The following is a 20,593-nucleotide window of genomic DNA, read 5'->3' as shown; positions in this document are numbered from 1 at the left end:
TGGTGCTTCTTATTATCTCTTGTGGCTTGTGCTCCTGTGTGTGACGCGCACTGACTGCTCGTAGGGCATGCCGGGAGACTCCCATCAGTGTAATACTGGGGCTCCTCCCCTCACAGCTGCACCTGTATAGTAGGTAGGGGGCGGGGCTAGAGGGGGTGTTCACCTTTAAATTAACTGTTAGTATGATGTAGAGAGGGATATTCTGAGACCATTTGTAATTGGTTTTCATTCTTTATTATTTGTGGTTTTTGACTTATTTAGCTTTTTATTCATCAGCTCATTCATCTTGTAATTTCAGCAATCTGGTTGCTAAGGTCCAAATTCCCCTAGCAACCATGCACTGATTTGAATAAGAGACTGGAATATGAATAGGAGAGGCCTGAATAGAAAGATAAATAATAAAAAGTAGCAATAACAATTTGTAGCCTTACAGAGTATTTATTTTTAGATGGGGTCAGTGACTCCCATTTGAAAGCTGGAAAGAGTCAGAAGAAAAAAAGCAAATAATTTAAAAACTATAAAAAATAAATAATGAAGACAAATTGAAAAGTTTCTTAGAATTAGCCAGTCTATTACATACTAAAAGTTTACTTAAAGGTAAACCACCCCTTTAAGTGAAGGACTGGGGGCTGATATAAAGTGCAACCCGGGGTACAGGGGGTTTAGGCCCGACACAGCCCCTCTATTTATACTTCTACATATATTTATACTGTCCCCTATATTTATACTGTCCCCTATATTTATACTGTCCCTGTATTTATACTGTCCCCTATATTTATACTTTCCCCTTTATTTTTACTTCTATATTTATATTGTCCCTTTATTTATACTGTCCCCTATATTTATACTGTCCCCTATATTTATACTGTCCCCTATATTTTTACTTGCTCCTATATTTAAACTTCCCCTATATTTATACTGTCCCCTATATTTATACTGTCCCTATATTTATACTGTCCCCTATATTTTTACTTCCTCCTATATTTATACTGCCCCTATATTTATACTGTCCCTATATTTATACTTCTACCTATTTTTATACTGTCCCCATATTTATACTGTCCCTATATTTATACTGTCCTCTATATTTATACTTCTACCTATATTTATACTGTCCCTATATTTATACTGTCCCCTATATTTTTACTTCCTCCTATATTTTTACTTCCTCCTATATTTATACTGTCCCTATATTTATACTTCTACCTATTTTTATACTGTCCCCATATTTATACTGTCCCTATATTTATACTGTCCTCTATATTTATACTTCTACCTATATTTATACTGTCCCTATATTTATACTGTCCCCTATATTTTTACTTCCTCCTATATTTATACTGTCCCTATATTTATACTGTCCCCTATATTTATACTTCTACCTATATTTATACTGTCCCTATATTTATACTGTCCCCTATATTTTTACTTCCTCCTATATTTATACTTCCCCTATATTTATACTGCCCCTATATTTATACTGGCCCCTATATTTATACTGCCCCCTATATTTATACTGCCCCTATATTTATACTGCCCCTATATTTATACTGGCCCCTATATTTATACTGCCCCAATATTTATACTGTCCCCTATATTTATACTGCCCCAATATTTATACTGCCCCCTATATTTATACTGTCCCTATATTTATACAGACCCTATATTTATACTGCCCCTATATTTATACTGCCCCTATATTTATACTGCCCCTATATTTATACTGTCCCTATACTGACTCCCATAGTGACTGAGATGTGCGCCCCCTGCTGGTGAACTATTAGCTGTGCACGTGACTAACCTATTAATACTCACATTATACCAAACACTGCGCCATATATGTGACATCCCTATATATATTATTATCTGTGTGTGAGCTGGACTAATGTAAAATCTACCTGCACCCCTATAATGAGTTTGTGCCTCATTTCCCTGTGTAATGGAACAGCATTGCTTCACTGCACCCTCTTTATTCTATAATGATCTCACTACAGTCTGTGACATTCACTTTGTGTTTTCCCATCACCCCGTTTGGGGACACAGTGCAAGCTGAACCCCTGTTTATTTGTTGGACTGAGAGGAATTCTGGTTGTTATACAGCGAGTGCAGAACAGAGCTGGGACTTCTTTCTCTAAAGAACTTGGGAAACAGTTAAGTTGCCCTTTAAGCAAAGAGCCTATTCGTTCTGTACCAGTTGGGGAGGGGTAATGAATCACTAATTATCTCCTATTTGGGAATCCCATAACCTGACTGCCCTTACAGTAAAGAACCCCTTCCTATGCTGATGGTGAGATCTCCTTTCCTCCCCACCAATGAATCACTCATTCCCCCTCTCTTGGTAGGGAATCCCATAACCAGACTGCCCATCCAGTAAAGAACCCCTTCCTATGCTGATGGTGAGATCTCCTTTCCTCCCCACCAATGAATCACTCATTCCTCCTCTCTTGGTAGGGAATCCCATAACCAGACTGCCCTTACAGTAAAGAACCCCTTCCTATGCTGATGGTGAAATCTCCTTTCCTCCCCACCAATGAATAGGGATGTCGCGGACTGTTCGCCCGCGAACTAATTCGCGCGAACATCGACCGACAACAATGAATCACTCATTCCCCCTCTCTTGGTAGGGAATCCCATAACCTGACTGCCCTTACAGTAAAGAACCCCTACCTATGCTGATGGTGAGATCTCCTTTCCTCCCCACCAATGAATCACTCATTTCCCCTCTCTTGGTAGGGAATCCCATAACCTGACTGTCCTTACAGTAAAAAACCCCTTCCTATGCTGATGGTGAAATCTCTTTCCTCCCCACCAATGAATCGCTCATTCCCAGTGATTCCCAGTCCTGATTCAGTGCCAGGACAGATGGGCTAATGGTGGGAGAGGTTGGGGATTGATAGAGCAGTTGAAGGAAGCAGTGTCTGTTCCCTCGGTTGCCATAGTAAATTTGCTTTTATTCCCCGGGTCCAGTGACGCAGGGTGAGCTGTAGCTTTTAACTGAAGTGTCCTTCCCTATACAGGTCCTGCTGATGTCTGATGGGCTTTATCTCTCCATGATCTTTCTCCTAATTGGGCAAAAAGACTCAATCAAAGCTCAGTCGGTCACTTTAACTCCTTCCACGCTGGAGAGGATGGCTATAAATCACAGCTATTTAGGGGGGTTTTAAACACAAATGTGTATTCAGACAAATTTGGGATCAACCTCATATTATATTCTAGGCGCTGCTCCAACTGAGATGCAACAGTTTAATGTCTGTTGTTTTAGACGACCCTATAACTTTTTTGGCCATTCCCAGTGGCACATCCCAACCCCTCCATGTTAGACCTTTGCTTTGCCTTTGCCCGGGGTTTAAATACTGGTGCCTCCCAAAAAATCCAGGAGGGTTTATTTCACACTAAGGGGGTTATTTATCAAAGTCCGAATTTATCTCCATATTTTCTGCTACAAACTCTGATCAAATCCGCTCTGTTTTTTTTTTTACGTTTATTTATTATTACATTTTCCCGAAAATTTGCTTTGCGGGAAAAAAATCCAATTTTCAAGAATTTTTCGGACTTCTCGGCTTTTTTTCGTAATTTTATACCCGAAAAATTCAGGGTATTGCCCGAAACCCAGCGCACATCCAAAAATAATTGGCACTTCTCCCATTGACTTATGTGCAACCTCGACCGGTCTGAGATGCCCGATTTTCAGATTTTGACTTTATCATCCTTGGCGGTTTAATAATTTACGAAAAATTCGTGATTTTGTAAAAGTCAGATTTTAAAAAAAATCACAAATGTTTTATGATTTTTTGCATTCGGAATAAATAACCCCCTAAATATTTCCCTTATCTGTGTGAGTCTAAATGGCAGTAAAGGAGCCTTCTCAGCTTCGTAGATAGACTTTATCATTTTGCTGTAGGAATTACTGATATGCAAATTGCCCTCTTTACACTTGGCTAATTATAGTGCTGGGGTAATAAGGGCAATAAATGATAGTAGTGTCCTATTCAATAAAACTCTGTGTGTAAGTGACCCAAACTCACTGTGTCCCCAGTGTATAAATTAAATCTATAGATAGTCATAATGGTGCTGATCAGTGACCCCAGTCCTACTGTGGCTGCTGAGAAATACACAGTGAGACAGTGGAGGTGCCCCAGAAGGATTTACAGCAGTGCAGTGAAGCGAGTGGATGTGATGTGACTGTGTGATTAGAGCGGCACCGTTCTGCCCGGGGGCACATAAATATCATTTTTCCCTGGAAGTGAATGTTTGTGTGTGAGCTCTTTGTTCTGGGGTTAATAAACTCCCAATGTCCTTCCTCAGGAACAGACTTTTATACTGATTTCTGCTCTGGAAATCTGAATTATTGATTAAACGTTGGCTCATTTATATCCATTCTGCGCATATTCTGCCCCTGATCTGTTGCCTGTGTTGTGTTTTATAACAAGCGAAGGCTTTTGGGGTACTGGAATGTGCACCCTAATTAGTGCTTCTCTTTGTGCAGTGCCCCCCACCTGAAGCTTTTCACCCTTATTTATGGGTTATTGGTGCCAGGATTTATATAGGGGGTCAGGTATCTCCCTAAGGAACTGCTGTGGGTACATGGCCCCCGAAATCTGGAGCGATAAGAAGCGTTTAGCAGCACCATTGAATGAGAGAGGGACCAGACAAATCTGATGGCAGGGGGTCAATCAGGAATAAAGAAAAAAGAATTAGGAAGGGAAATTGCGCAGCAGGAATCCCACGGACAGACAGACTCTCTGAAGAGATGGTTCACATTTAATTTAACTTTTAATATGTTATACAATGGCTAATTCTAAGCAGCTTTTCAATTGGTCTTTATTTTTTTTATAGTTTTTGAATTATTTGCCTTCTTCTGACTCTGTCCAGCTTCCAAATGACGGGTCACTGACCCCATCTAAAAAACAAAAGCTCTGTAAAACTACAAATTTATCGTTATTGCTCTTTCTATTCAGGCCTCTCGTATTCCTGTTCCAGTCTCTTAATGAAATCAATGCATGGTTGCTAGGGGAATTTGGACCCTAGCAACCAGATGGCTGGCATTGCAAACTGGAGAGCTGCTGAATAAAAAAACTAAATATGTCAAAAACCACAAATAATAAAAAAAAGAAAACCAATTGCAAATTGTCCCTCTCTGCGTCATACTAACAGTTAATTTAAAGGTGGACAACCCCTTTAAGGAATTTTCTTTCCTTCCCTTTAAGGAATATTTGTGTTCTGACTGCTGGAGACATGATTATGTATTTGTGGGGTCTGATGTGTGATGACATTATTGTTGCATTACATCACATGATGACATCACTGTAGGGCGCAAGAAGCTGGTGGCACCATGGAGAGATACAGTGTTGGCCCATCTGGTTCTTCAGACCAAGGTCTGTTGCATAGGCTGAGAGTCTTTTGGTAGCCAAGTCTCACACTGAGTCCATTCCTGGAGGTGGTGCACAGACCTAGGTGACAGGTAGGAAAGAGACTCGTTTGTGTCTGTATTGTGCCCAAGTCAGGGGCAAGCGAGAGGGGCAACGGGTGCCAATGGCAAAGCACAAAGCTCGGCCCATCTCTTAGTCACAGCACCTGGTCATTACCATTATATCAATAGCAGCTCCGGCCTCGTCTGATGTGCAAATAGGATCTTATTGTGCAGCAGCAACAAAGCTCCCGACTCACATTTCACATCACTGGTTTATTTGTGTCTGTGAATCTGGCTCAGCGGCCACTAAATAGGAAATGTCACTTACCTGCAACCAACCTTTATACCTGTACAGGTAAGTCTTTCCGTAATCACGAGGTATGTGCGTCTCATGGAATAGTCAATAGAGACACGTCACCATAAGTCTCTATAGAAATATCACTTATTGTAATAGTCACGAGGTTCATGAGGAGTAAGTGGCACCTGTTGATTAGTGACTGGGGCATTAACTTCTATAACTTGGCACAATCGGGGTCTGTTTGGACTTTCAGCCTCCACCTTTCTGTATCCAAGATACAACTAAAGATCAGCGCCACCGGCTATGGACAAAAAAAAACAAATAAGAAAAGTGCAATATTGTTAATATTTAGTGATGGGCGAATTTGCGGCAAATTTGCGCGATTCGCCGCCAGCGAATAAATGCGTGAAACACCAGTGAAAATTCGCCCGAAAAAATTCGCCAAAAAAATTTTTCCGCCAAAACAGGCGCCGGCGTCAAAAACGGGTGCCGGCGTCAAAAAAAAGACGCCAGGGCCATTTCGCAAATTTTTCGCCATTTTGCGAATTTCGCGCAAAATTCGCAAATTTTCCGGCGAAGCGAAGCGGTGCAAATTCGCCCATCACTATTAATATTTAGCGCAGTCACCAAAGTGTTACAACACTAATCTGTGTGTGTCTTGAACCATAGAAAGTCTATGCACAGATTTTAATAGCACATTAATATCAACTCCAGGGTATTCCTTGTTCTGGAAAGACATTGAAAACAGGGACTGCGCCCATAGTGTAATTTGTTATTTATTTTTTTAAAAGGTTTTAAAATTTATTGCACTTACATAAGTCAAACTTGTGAGCGCGTATCAAACAATCCAGTCTTATAGTGCAGATCATGGAGGTGAATCTTTGCAATACATAGAGATGAGATCTGCCGGCGTCTCCCTCTCCCGTATGTTCCACCTGTCTATTCTGAGGGCTTACTTTTCCTTTAAAGTTTGCAAATTTTTTGTTGTTTTTTGCAATTTTAACTCTGTCATACCTTTCTGTATCCAGTAGCCCCTCTCTGGAGCTCCCGTCATTCCCAGTCACATGATCCCAATGGGAGACCAATAAAAATGGCAACTATTTAGGAGTTTCAATTAGGGAACCACCGAATCCAGGATTCAGTTCAGGATTCAGCCAGGATTATATCACTTATCTCCGCCCGACAGTGCCGTGAGTAACAGATCCAGCCAATGTCTGTTGTGGCCTGGGGTTCCCTGTGCAAGATGGTGGCACGCTCCCAGTGAGGAGTCCCCGGGAAGGGAATCTGATGCCCAGGATCAGAGGGGCCTATTTGGAGCTCTCATATAAACCCAGCAGCACACTCAGGCCTCTCCACTGTTTAACCACTCACACCCTCCCAATTATTGCCAAATAAACAGCAGAGTTGGACAGGAAAGAAAGGGTTTGTGCTCCTCTATCATATTCGAATGGTAGGGAAAGTGTTACTCTGTGCCCTCTACTAGCAGGGAAATAGTTACTGACCATCTACCCCTTTCACAGCCCTAGTATGGAAAGGGTTAGAGTATCTATTTCCCCCGTCCTTCCATTGCAGCAGGGAAAGAGTTACTGCCTATCCATTCCTTTTACAGTCATATTAAGGAAAGGGCTAATGTATCTATTCTTCTTCTATGTAAAGGGTTACAGTGTCTTCATGCCTATATGTCCCCCCATCCCCAGCATGGAATGGGTTACTGACTATCCATCCCTCTCACAGCCCTAGTATGGAAAGGGTTACTGACTATACATTCCTTTCTCAGACTCTAGTATGGAAAGGGTTACAGTGTTCCCAATGTCTTGTTGTCCCCTATCCCAGCAGGAAAATGGTTACTGACTATCCATTCCTCACAGGGCTCTAGTGTGGAAAGGGTTAAATTGTTGTTCTGCCTTCCATTTCCCCGTGGCGGCAGTGAAAGGGTTAGCAGAAGTGCCGGAGCGTTTGCTCTTCCCTGTGCCCCTGACATGCCATCTGGATGTGACAGTTAGTAATTGTATATAAGCAGCTTTATGGCAGAGCGGCATTTAGTCCTGTCACATGTTTGGGCTCTTTTCCTCCTATTCACAAAACTCAGTTATTTTTAGGAAAAAGAACATCCCACTGGCATTTCTGGGACACATCTCCTCGGATCTGAGCAGCCGGAAATAGCTGCGGCCCAATAGGGGGGTGCCAGGGTTTTGTTGGGGTGCCGGGGGCACATGCTGAGCTCTGGCCAACTACCCACCCCCTAAATTATAGGGAACATTTCTGGAATTCCCAATCAGTGTCATTGCTGCACCCCCAGAATGACAAGTGGGGTGTTACTTTAGGCCTCTCCCTATTCTACACTCCTACCTGCACTGCTCATATTGATAAACAGGGACATAATGACAGTTTATTGGGGGCACAGTCTCACTTTACTGCAGCTGTTCCAGGAAGAGGCACAACATGGAAGGATCAAGAGCCTCATGCGCTGCTGCCTGTGATTTGTCTCATTCAGAGAAGAGGAATAAACAGTATCACAGTGTAATATCCATGTCTTACTAATCAATTATACATTGCTGGAAACTTCATTAAATCAGTGCTCATTAATTATCTCTAGCTGTCCTGGGTGATGACTGTCTGTAGGGTGCTATCCTGGGTGCTGACTGTCTCTAGGGTGCTATCCTGGGTGCTGACTGTCTGTAGGGTGCTATCTTGGGTGCTGACTGTCTGTAGAGTGCTATCCTGGGTGCCGACTGTCTCTAGGGTGCTATCCTGGGTGCTGACTGTCTGTAGGGTGCTATCTTGGGTGCTGACTGTCTGTAGTGTGCTATCTTGGGTGCTGACTCTCTGTAGGGTGCTATCCTGGGTGCTGACTGTCTGTAGGGTGCTATCCTGGGTGCTGAGTGTCTGTAGGGTGCTATCCTGGGTGCTGAGTGTCTGTAGGGTGCTATCCTGGGTGCTGACTGTCTGTAGGGTGCTATCCTGGGTGCTGACTGTCTGTAGGGTGCTATCCTGGGTGCTGAGTGTCTGTAGTGTGCTATCCTGGGTGCTGAGTATCTCTAGGGTGCTATCCTGGGTGCTGAGTGTCTGTAGGGTGCTATCCTGGGTGCTGAGTGTCTGTAGGGTGCTATCCTGGGTGCTGAGTATCTCTAGGGTGCTATCCTGGGTGCTGACTGTCTGTAGGGTGCTATCCTGGGTGCTGACTGTCTGTAGGGTGCTATCCTGGGTGCTATGTGTGTGTGTTCTCTATGCGGGTGTGCATGGAGGATGGGGAACAGGGGAAGTTTCCTGACGTCACACACGGGCCCCCCACCCTGCGCCACAATCACCCCATCACCCGCCCATACGCCGAGCTCCACGGGGACCCCAGAGTCAGTGATTATGATCTGTTCTGCGGCTTTGTCATTCCCACACTCTGAGGTTTCCCACGTTCCCACTGACAAAACCAATTCCACACCCCCCCCCCGCTAATTCAATGTGGGAGGGAGTGAGATTTAACCCTTTACTGATTATATTCTGTCACTTTGTCAGAAACATCAGCTCCATGTTGGGCCCCTGGGGCTCCTCAGCGTTAGACACTCAGGTTACTGCTCTTGTGCAACACGGGGGGCTCCTCCAGTCTCGATTATATTCACATGGAGACCCCCAGACCAGCCAACAACTCCCTGCAACTCCTGGTCAAGTGTTAAATGGGACTATTTCCTCTCTGGCTGAGCTGGAAGGGTTAACGCTCTGTATCTCACACACAAAGCTGATCTCTCAAATAAATCAGGCTCCCAAAAGTCATTCAACAAAATGTAACTCTTTATTGACTGAATGACTCTGGGGGGGGCAGTCACGTGCTACAAGTGACACTTTCACCTCTTGGATGTTACTCCTACATTAGCCCAGGAGTAGTCCTGACAGATCCCCAACACTCAGCAGAGCTCCTCCTATTCCTCAGTCTGACTCCTTCACTTCCACTAACCCTTACTGGTCTCCTCCACTAATTGCCCTCACCTGCCTCTTACACATTCCTCCTGACAGTTACTTCTACTGGGACCGACCTCTGACCCCTCTGACCCGGGACCTACCTCTGACCCTCCAGCATCTCCCTGTCCAGTAAGTGGGACCCAAAGAGACAGAAGAGACTCCCACTATAAACAGGCCCAACACTGAGCCAAAACCCTCCTGAGAGGGGCCCAGAGTGTAACGTTGGGCAAGTTGTTGCCCCTGATGTGTGAGAGGGTAAAAGGCAAAGTAGAGCTGGTGCCTCCTGAGCTGTGGGTGCCAATCTGTTACTCTGATCCTTTATGGGTGCTGGGCGGGGCTTACACAGCTGATTCAGGAGTTTATTTTGGGGAAAGGAGGAGCTGCGGTGATTTGGGAGTAGTAGAGACAAGGACAGTCCTGCTCAGGGAGGGAGGAGTCTGGGAGACTGCCCGGGGGCAGGGGGTACAAAATAAACGGTTCTGGTTCTGGAGACGGATCCAATTCCCTGTGTTTATCTGAAAGTTTGTGGCCCTGAGGCCATGGAGCCCACAGGCCCGAGAGAAGCAGCAGCCGCCGCCAGACCTGAACTGTAAATCTCTGTAAATAATGAAAATATAGGGGTTCATGTATAGGAATGGGGGGCAGTGCTTGACCCAAGGAAATTGGTGTTGCACCCAGTGGGCTCCCTGTTCTTACTCATCTCTCACCCTGTACGGGGAATAGAGATGTGGCACCTAAAGGACTGGGCCCAAGAGCTTACTTCCACCTCCCCTACAAAATGTTTTGGGGGCACAGGTCCTTGGTTTAGGCCCAGCATGGAATTCTGATCTCCGGGGCTCCCCCAGCAGCTCCCCTAACTATCAGGGATGTGTATGTGCAACGCCCAATTTATTCCCCGGGGGCACAGGCAGGAGGGAGACAAATGATGTCGCACACAGTCGTTTATTTCTCTGTTGCTGTTTCCAACTGGGGCGCCACGTGCAGCCTCTTTATATAAGTGACAGTCGCTTCTCCTCCGAATCCCAAAGGGGGATGTGCGGCACCTTAACCCTATCCTGTCTGCTGTGGCTCAGGCTGTTATAACTAATTCCCTGTAGCCAAACGGTACTGTAACCCTTTATCAGCTGCTGAAGTCCATGATCATATACGTAATATTGGGGATTCAGGTTGCTAGGGAAGCTCAGCCTGGAGACGTGTGTATAATAAGTGGGCGCCACTGGGATTGAGCAGCTATAGATCATTATGTCTCAGAATAGGGTCCCAGACACTGAGGAGTCCAATTAAGAAGGGAAAGACTGGCTGCCGCTTTGCAACTGCCGATTATTTGTAGCTCCCAGCATGCCTTGGGCTCACAGGAATGGAGGGCGCTGGAGAGAATAAAGAAACATTATTTATTATTAGTTACAGAAGTTTTGGGGGTCCTGACAAAGGGTGAAGTCCCATCAGAAGGGGGCATTTCATAAAGGAGACTACATTACCCAGCATCCTCTAACAGCACAGCTGAGAGCCCTAAACCAGCCCCCACTATAAGATGTGGTTATTTCCCAGAGTTCCTCACACCTGCCCCCGGCACCGTCTGTCCTGTGAGTCAGAGCCCAGAGAGATAAGGGCCGGGGGCCAGGAAAGACAATCGGCTCCTGAGATAGTTGCTATGGTAATTATAACCTGGCGATGGGGCCGCCTCACATTGTCCCGTCCATTAAACCTCAGTAAACGAGAATTTATAGTCCATTAAATATTGATCTTCACCTTCCTCTGCCTGATGTCCGGCTATTATACCCCCCCCCACTGATAAGTGATCCCGCCCTCCCCATTGTACAAGGGCCACACAGACAGCCCCCCCCACACACAGACCATTGGTGCTCAGGACCCCATTATAAGTTAAAAAAAACAGTGGTGGCCAGAATGTGGCACTTGCAACAGGATCTTGACTAACTGGCAATCTGGGCAGCTAAGTGGCAAATGAGATTCAATGTTGATAAATGTAAAGTCCTGCACCTGGGATGTAACAATATCCACTTATACCCTTAATGGGACTGCACTAGGCAAATCCATAATGGAGACGGAGCTTGGAGTCCTTGTAGATAATAAACTTGTCTGTAGCAAGCAATGCCAGTCAGCAGCATCAAGGGCAAATAAGGCTTGAGTTGTATTAAATGGGGCAGAGAGTCACGGGAGGAGGGGGTCCCACTGTATAGAGCACTGGTAAGGCCCCATCTAGAATATGCCCTACAGTTTTGGTCTCCATCACTCAAACAGGACATTATTGTATTAGAGAGGGGACAGAGAAGGGCAACTAAGCTGGTAAAGGGAAAATCTTAGCTATGAGGAAAGACTGGCCAAATTGGGGATGTTCACTCTGGAGAAGAGGCGCTTAAGGGGTGATATGATAACTATGTATAAATATATAAGGGGATCATATAATAATCTCTCTAATGATTTATTTACCAGTAGGTCTTTCCAGCTGACACAAGGTCACCCATTCCGATTAGAAGAAAAGAGGTTCCAGCTAAATATTGGGAAGGGGTTTTTTACAGTGAGAGCTGTGAAGATGTGGAATTGTCTCCCTGAATCAGTGGTACAGGCTGATACATTAGATAGGTACAAGGAAGGGTCGGATGCTTTATTCACCAGTAGCTCCTCCCAGCAGACAGGAGGGAGCCAATGAGATTAGTGGAGGGAAAGGGGTGTTACAGGGAGAGCTGGGAAGTGAATCAGGGGTACAGGCTGATACATTAGATAGGTACAAGGAAGGGTCGGATGCTTTATTCACCAGTAGCTCCTCCCAGCAGACAGGAGGGAGCCAATGAGATTAGAGGAGGGAAAGGGGTGTTACAGGGAGAGCTGGGAAGTGAATCAGGGGTACAGGCTGATACATTAGATAGGTACAAGGAAGGGTCGGATGCTTTATTCACCAGTAGCTCCTCCCAGCAGACAGGAGGGAGCCAATGAGATTAGAGGAGGGAAAGGGGTGTTACAGGGAGAGCTGGGAAGTGAATCAGTGGTACAGGCTGATACATTAGATAGGTACAAGGAAGGGTCGGATGCTTTATTCACCAGTAGCTCCTCCCAGCAGACAGGAGGGAGCCAATGAGATTAGAGGAGGGAAAGGGGTGTTACAAGGAGAGCTGGGAAGTGAATCAGGGGTACAGGCTGATACATTAGATAGGTATAAGAAGGGGTTGGATGGTGTTTAGCAAGTGAGGGAATACAGGGATATGGGAGAAGCTCATAGTAAATCAAGTTGATCCAGGGACTGGTCCCATTGCATCTTGGAGTCAGGAAGGAATTTTTTCCCTCTGAGGCAAATTGAAGAGACTTCAAATGTTTTTTTTGCCTTCCTCTGGATCAACTGGCAGTTAGGCAGGTTATATTTAGACTTAAGGTTGCACTTGATGGACATTTGTCCTTTTTCAACTTAACTTTCTTTGTTTCTATGGTCCCAAATAAAAGTTTTTTTTAAAAAAAGAAAAACATTGGTGGTCAGAGCCCCCCCATAATAGATTTTTATAAATATTGGTGGCCAAGACCCCCTTTTACAAATTAAAAAGAAACATTGGAAAATGACCGTCTCAAATACTTGCAGCAGGGTCATAGCCTTAAAGTGAGTAACTCCTAATCTCTTCTTATTACAATTACACTAAAGACTTAATCATATCCTAAATATGTCCTGTATTTCAAATACACATATATATATATATCTCACATCTAGACTGGAGGATACTATGGATCCTCATGCAGAAATAAAGGCCCTTTGGGACTCACATAAAGCCACCAGAAATGCTCCAGCAGACTGAAGTTGTGCCAAATGAAATAAAAAAAAATACATTATTGACCAGGGGTTTATTTAAATTAAAAAAAAAACACATAATTTCAGCACAGCTGGATCCCAGTTTACGCCCGGTACAAATTAACTCCCCTGTGCCCCACTGATGGCGGCCGGATCCAAGGTTCACATTCATCAATCTCTGCCATAAAGCAAGACTGAACTGCTGCGGCAGAAGGTTATTGTGAATACACAACAGGGGGCTTCATGTGGGTAAATATGTATTTATGTGCACTCAGCAATGTACAATGGACAATACATTAAGCCCCATATGTAATAAAAGGCACTACGTTTGCCCAGGAGCAGTAACCCACAACAACCAATAAGAAGTTTGCTTTTAAACAGGTGACCAGTAAATGCTGCCTGCTGATTGGTTGTTATGGTTTGCTACACCTGGGCAAACTTAGTTCCTTTTATTACATAACAAACAGGGGTCATTACAATAATAAATACAAATAAACACAAAAGTGAGTGGCAGATCGTCCTGTACAGTTTCCTTGTTTTCAGTTGAAATTCCCCTCAATATGATACTGAAATTGTCCTATAAAACACAGTGATCATACTCTGCTTATGATTGTGGGCTGAACCCTGTCCATCCGTTCACTGGGTCAAACTATGGCAAAGGAACTAAAGGTGGGGCACCACCTGCTGGACATCATTGGGTATTGCAAGCAATTGAGCTAAAAACAAAATCTAATTATCTCCAAACTGTTAGGATATCTGGGTGCCACTAACTCAAGCTATTTGTAAGCAGAAAAGCAAAAAAAAAAGGAATTTTATCCTAATTTTTTTTCTATATCAGAACATAAAAATGTCAGGGAATCTGATTTAGCGTCTGCCGTCATCTACTGGCCATTTAGTAGAACTGCACTATTATAACTTCCATTACTGTGCAGTTCCTCTAAATGGACAACAGATGGCAGAAGATCCACACTGATCAATCATCTTTCTTTTATCATTGGATCAGAGGTTTAATTCTTCCCTTTTGATCCAGGGGCAAATGAGAAAATCCCTCTGGACTTGTATTATAAATTGTATTCGTTGGCATTGGAGTGTCAGCCTCAGGGCCCTGTAACAACAATTTGCCCAGAAATAGCAACACATTTGCAGTTTTACATACACAAGCCCTGGGGCAAAATTTGCAGCCTGACCCCTCTACCTTCCTGTCCTTCCATATAATAAATATTCACCACTGGGGGTCGCACCTGGTGCATTCAGACCCCCCTCCCAATAGTTACACTGGTTGGCCAGATTGTTGGGCGGTCCACACTGTGCTCCAATGACAGACAAGGAAAGTGGGAGGGGTTGCAGAGCTTGATTGGCTCATTAGTTGCTCGTTAGCTGGGGAACATTTGCATCAATTTGAATTGTAATGAACGAATAAGGGCCACCGGTAATAGTAGGGGCAACCTGGACAGTTGCAGATTTATAAAAGGGGAACTAGACCTCAACAAAGAATTAGGGTAGAAATGCTGCATATTGTGGTTGGGGTTATGTACCAGCCGAGGGCCCCAGTAGTCCTTGATCAGCGCAGATCTGTGTCTCTGAGAATGAAAAGGGTTAATATCTGACACAAATGCGCAGTTGCCCTGCATTGGATGAATGTATTGCCGATCCAGTAGAAGATATGGGAAAGTTCAATGTGGTGGGAGAATTGGTCAGGGGGTGCCCATTGAGATAAATAATATATATATGGGGGAGGGGTGTTGGATTCATTTAGTACCGCATCCCTGCCCTGAACCCTCAAAACTTTGTTCTCTTTGTTGTCCTTTATCCCCTATAACAGCAATGGGGTTAGCGGCTGCTATTGTTTTAATTATTTCCCACACCCCCTTAAACTTAGCTCAGAGGCCACTGAGCATGTGCAGAGCCACTGACTCACAAGATCCAAGATGGGGAGCTGCTGTGGGTCACACAGATCATTAGAGGTTTAGGGCTATTTTGAGGCCTTAGTTCTTCTATCATTGAGTTATTATGGGGCCATTCTGTAAATTCTGTAAAGAATGGAAATAAAAATGTTGCTGATATATCCAAAGATGTTGTGTGTTTCTTTTTGGACATTCAATTCAGCCCTTCTCCAGTAAACAGAGTGGTCGCTAGGGTTAATTTCCTTCTCCTTTCCTCCTCCCATCAGCCCCCTCACCCACCATCACCCACCAATCTAATTCTTCCTCCCATCCAACCTCACCCAAACTCATCCCCCCTCTCCTCACCAACACAACCCCCCCTCTCCTCACCAACACAACCCCCCATCTGATACCCCCTCCCCTCATCCAACCTCACCCAGGTACATTCAGCCTCCCCTCAACAACCCAATCCATCTCAGTCTCCCTCTACTCCCATCTAACGTCTCCCCAATCCAACCTCATCTCAATCTCATCCACCTTCTCTCATCCAGCCTCACCCCATTTTATCCACCCCCCCATGTAAACTCACCCCATTTCATCCACCAGTTCTCCCACCCAACCTTCCATCATCTCAACCTCCCTCCCCACCAACTCAACCCAATCTCATCCACCATCTCCCCAAACAATTGAATGTCACCTCATCTCAACCAACCTCTCCCCCAATCCAACCTCACAACCCTCTCCTCCCATTCTCCAACCTAACCCTTCTCTGCCTCCCTTCAATCCAAACTCACCAATCTCACCCACCCTCTCCTCATCAACCCAACGTTGTTCCATTTAATCCTCTCACCAATCCAGCCTCGTTTCAACCACCCTCTCCCCCATAATGCAAACTCTCCTCATTTTACTCATGTGAGTGTGTCTGTGTGAGTGTGTCAGTGAGTGTGATTGTGTCAGTGAGTGTGATTGTGTCAGTGAGTGTGTCAGTGAGTGTGTCAGTGAGTGTGTCAGTGAGTGTGATTGTGTCAGTGAGTGTGATTGTGTCCGTGAGTGTGAACTTCAGGGTGTGTATAAGTAGAGGGGAGACTCCTGTGCTGGACATTATTGTTTTGGAACATTTTTTTCCTAAAAGTTATTTTTGGATATTCAGAATAACATTTGGGAAATGGGAAACATGTGATGAATGTGAGAAATGTGGGAGTGACTGGTGAATAGTGACACCCCAAGTGCAACACACGCAACTACCAGGGACTTATTTCATGTCATTGTCCCTGACACAATATTGGTGTTGTGCACTTGTCTCTAATCTGGGGGGGCTGCTGGCAGTGTCATTGGGGGGTTGGGAATGACTTGGGGCAGGACTTGGCTTTTCCCTATACTTTATTGGTCATGTGTGCTGACCATCCTTGGCCTTCAGCACTTGCACCCGCCCCTTAGTACATCAGACATATGATTGGTAAAACCAGGGGGGTAACTACAGGGGGGTAACTACAGGGGGGTACAGTGGCGTAACTAGTTGTTACTGGGCCCCATTGCAAATTCAATTTAGGGCCCCAAAATATTTATACCAAGATATATTAAAATTGCTAATTAATTAGGGTCTCACTGGGCCCCTTACACTCCTGGGCCCCCCTGCAACCGCAGGGTCTGCTTCCTCTATAGTTACGCCCCTGGGGGGGTAACTACAGAGGAAGCAGGGGCACCCTGTGGGGCCCTAATTCAAGGATAATTCGAAGGATATAGAACTGGCAGTGCAGGGGTTAAAGTTGCAGGATGACCATGAGGATTCAGAACTGGATTGGAGGCCGGATACAGGGCTGGCAGAGCAGGAGTTAATACAGCAAGTTGAGCCATGAATATACAGATAGATACATGAAGATACAAAGCTGATAGAACAGGGGGACTTGTTAAGCAGGAAAGATCCATTCTACAGAGGGCACCTTCCCCCTTAGTGTTACCTGCACGGAACCCCCGTCACTTGGGGTGATTAGTGCAAATACCGAAGACGAGTGGGAGCCAAAGCCAAAAAGCCGAACCAGAGCCAAAGACAAGTGAGAGCTGAAGCACAAAAACCGAACGAGAGCCAAAGCCGAATGGGAGCCGAAGCCAAAAAGCCAAATGAGAGCCAAAGCCGAGTGGGAGCTGAAGCCGAACTGGATCCAAAGCCATATGGGAGCCAAAGCCAAAAAGCCAAATGAGAGCCAAAGCCGAGTGGGAGCCGAAGCCAAACTTGAGCCAAAGCCAAAAAGACAAATGAGAGCCAAAGCCGAGTGGGAGCTGAAGCTAAAAAGCTGAGCGAGAGCCAAAGCTGAATGGGAGCCGAAGCCAAAAAGCCAAATGGTAGCCAAAGCCAAGTGGGAGCTGAAGCTGAAAAGCCGAGTGGGAGCCAAAGCTGAGTGGGAGCCGAATCCACATGGGAGCCGGAGCCAAAGCCGAGTGGGAACCAAAGCCAAGTAGGAGCCAAATCCATGTGGGAGCCGAAGCCAAAAAGCCAAACGGGAGCCAAAGACACAAAGCTGAACTGGAGCCGAAGCCAAAGAGCCGAATGGGAGCCAAAGCCAAAAAGAGCAGTAGCTGCTGAGGAGAATGTAGAAGTTATCACCTAAAATACACAAGACTGACTGACAAATTTTAAAGGTAACTTTCCAGTGAACACCAATGTTTTTTTTTTTACCTTTTATGGGGAGCCCTGACCACCAGGTTTTATTGGGGGTCCGTACCACCAGTGTTTCTAACTTGTCGGATGGGCTGACTGACAATGTTGTACATTTATACAGCTATGGGACCTGTTATCCAGAATGCTCAGGACAATAATAATAATAATAAAATCAGATAATGGATCTTTCCATAATTTGGATCTTCATACCTTAAGTCTACTAGAAAATCATATAAACATTAAATAAACCCAATAGCCTGGTTTTGCTTCCAATAAGGATTAATTATATCTTAGTTGGGATCAAGTACAAGTTACTGTTTATTATTACACAGAAAAAGAAAATCATTTTTAAAAATTTGTACTATTTGGTCACAATGGAGTCTATGGGAGAAGGTCTTTCTGTAATTTGGAGCTTTCTGGATAATGGGTTTCCAGATAACAGATCCCAAAACATGTATGTGGGCTGCTTTTTACTCCCAGTCCGGCTGTGCCACCTGGAATTAATCAGAGGGGAACATGATCCATTGGCCCAGGACTTGCCTGTTCCTGTAGCCACTTTGTATTAACCCTGCTTGTGCCAGTTCATACCCATTGTCTTCCATTATTACCTGCCTGTGCCTTTGATAACGTGTGTTTTTTTTTCACAGACCCCCCCCTTCCCCTAAAACCCTGAGAGAGGGGCAAGTGGGCCGGGCTCCTTGGCTTGTGCCAGTTGTAGCCCTGTGCCAGGGGCAGTCTCTAGGCAAGACCCTCCCTTAATCCAGTTACACAGTGAGGTGACAGGGCCCTAATGGGGAACATATTGGCACCCACTGATATATACACTTTATGGGCACACTACCCCCTTCCCCCAAATATCTCATTCCCAACCCAATGGGGGTTAATATGCAGTTGCCCCTCCCTTTGTTGCTTCTGGGAAGTTTCTCACTAGATATTGGGACACTGTTGCTGGGAGTTGTTGCTGGGAGTTGCTTCCATTCAGCCACATTAGTGAGGTTGGGCAGTGATGTTGGGGATCAGACTAACAGTTGGGGTTCCAGTTCATCCCATTGGGGTTCAGTTGGGTTGAGGTCAGGACTCAGTCAGGGAATTAATGGGCTGAAATAGAAAAGGACTTTCCCCAAACTGCTGCACAAAGTAGGAAGCGCAGAATTGTCAGCAATTGTACCTTTAGGGGCATCGTTGTCACACACTGGTGCTGAAAGAGTTAATGTTTGATGCCAATGTTACTAATAGAAAAGGAACATAAATATACAGGAAGGCTGTTTTATTAAAGGAAAACTTTACACCCAAAATGAATACTTAAGCAACAGAGAGTTTATATCCTATTAAGTGGCATATTAAAGAATCTTATCAAACTGGAAAATATATTTAAGTAAATCTTGCCCTTTTACATCTCTTGCCTTGAGCCACCATTTAGTGATGGTCTGTGTGCTGCCTCAGAGATCACCTGACCAGAAATACTGCAGCTCTAACTGTAACAGGAAGAGATCACCTGACCAGAAATACTGTAACAGGAAGAGATCACCTGACCAGAAATACTGCAGCTCTAACTGTAACAGGAAGAGATCACCTGACCAGAAATACTGCAGCTCTAACTGTAACAGGAAGAGATCACCTGACCAGAAATACTGCAGCTCTAACTGTAACAGGAAGAGATCACCTGACCAGAAATACTGCAGCTCTAACTGTAACAGGAAGAGATCACCTGACCAGAAATACTGTAACAGGAAGAGATCACCTGACCAGAAATACTGCAGCTCTAACTGTAACAGGAAGAGATCACCTGACCAGAAATACTGCAGCTCTAACTGTAACAGGAAGAGATCACCTGACCAGAAATACTGCAGCTCTAACTGTAACAGGAAGAGATCACCTGACCAGAAATACTGCAGCTCTAACTGTAACAGGAAGAGATCACCTGACCAGAAATACTGCAGCTCTAACTGTAACAGGAAGAGATCACCTGACCAGAAATACTGCAGCTCTAACTGTAACAGGAAGAGATCACCTGACCAGAAATACTGCAGCTCTAACTGTAACAGGAAGAGATCACCTGACCAGAAATACTGCAGCTCTAACTGTAACAGGAAGAGATCACCTGACCAGAAATACTGCAGCTCTAACTGTAACAGGAAGAGATCACCTGACCAGAAATACTGCAGCTCTAACTGTAACAGGAAGAGATCACCTGACCAGAAATACTGCAGCTCTAACTGTAACAGGAAGAGATCACCTCTGTCTGTTAATTGGCTCATGTGACCTAACAAGTATAGTTTGTTTGGTATGTTTGTGTGCACCGTCAATAATACTATCCCAGGGGGCGGCCCTTATTATTTAAAATGGCAGTTTTCTATTTATGATTACCCAATGGCACATACTACTAAAAAAGTATATTATAATGAAAATGGTTTATTTACATGAAACAGGGTTTTACACATGAGCTGTTTTATGCAATATCTTTTTATAGAGACCTACATTGTTTGGGGGTATAGTTTTCCTTTAAGAAAATGTGGCACCACTAGATGGCAAGTGGCAGGGATAGAACATTAACTGGCAGTGCTGGAATTAGTTGTGCAAAATAAGCTGCTGGCAGGGCAGGGGT

The sequence above is a fragment of the Xenopus laevis genome, chromosome 1L, assembly GCF_017654675.1.
Source record: "Xenopus laevis strain J_2021 chromosome 1L, Xenopus_laevis_v10.1, whole genome shotgun sequence".
In the NCBI taxonomy this organism is placed as follows: domain Eukaryota; kingdom Metazoa; phylum Chordata; class Amphibia; order Anura; family Pipidae; genus Xenopus; species Xenopus laevis.
This window is presented reverse-complemented; position numbering follows the sequence as displayed.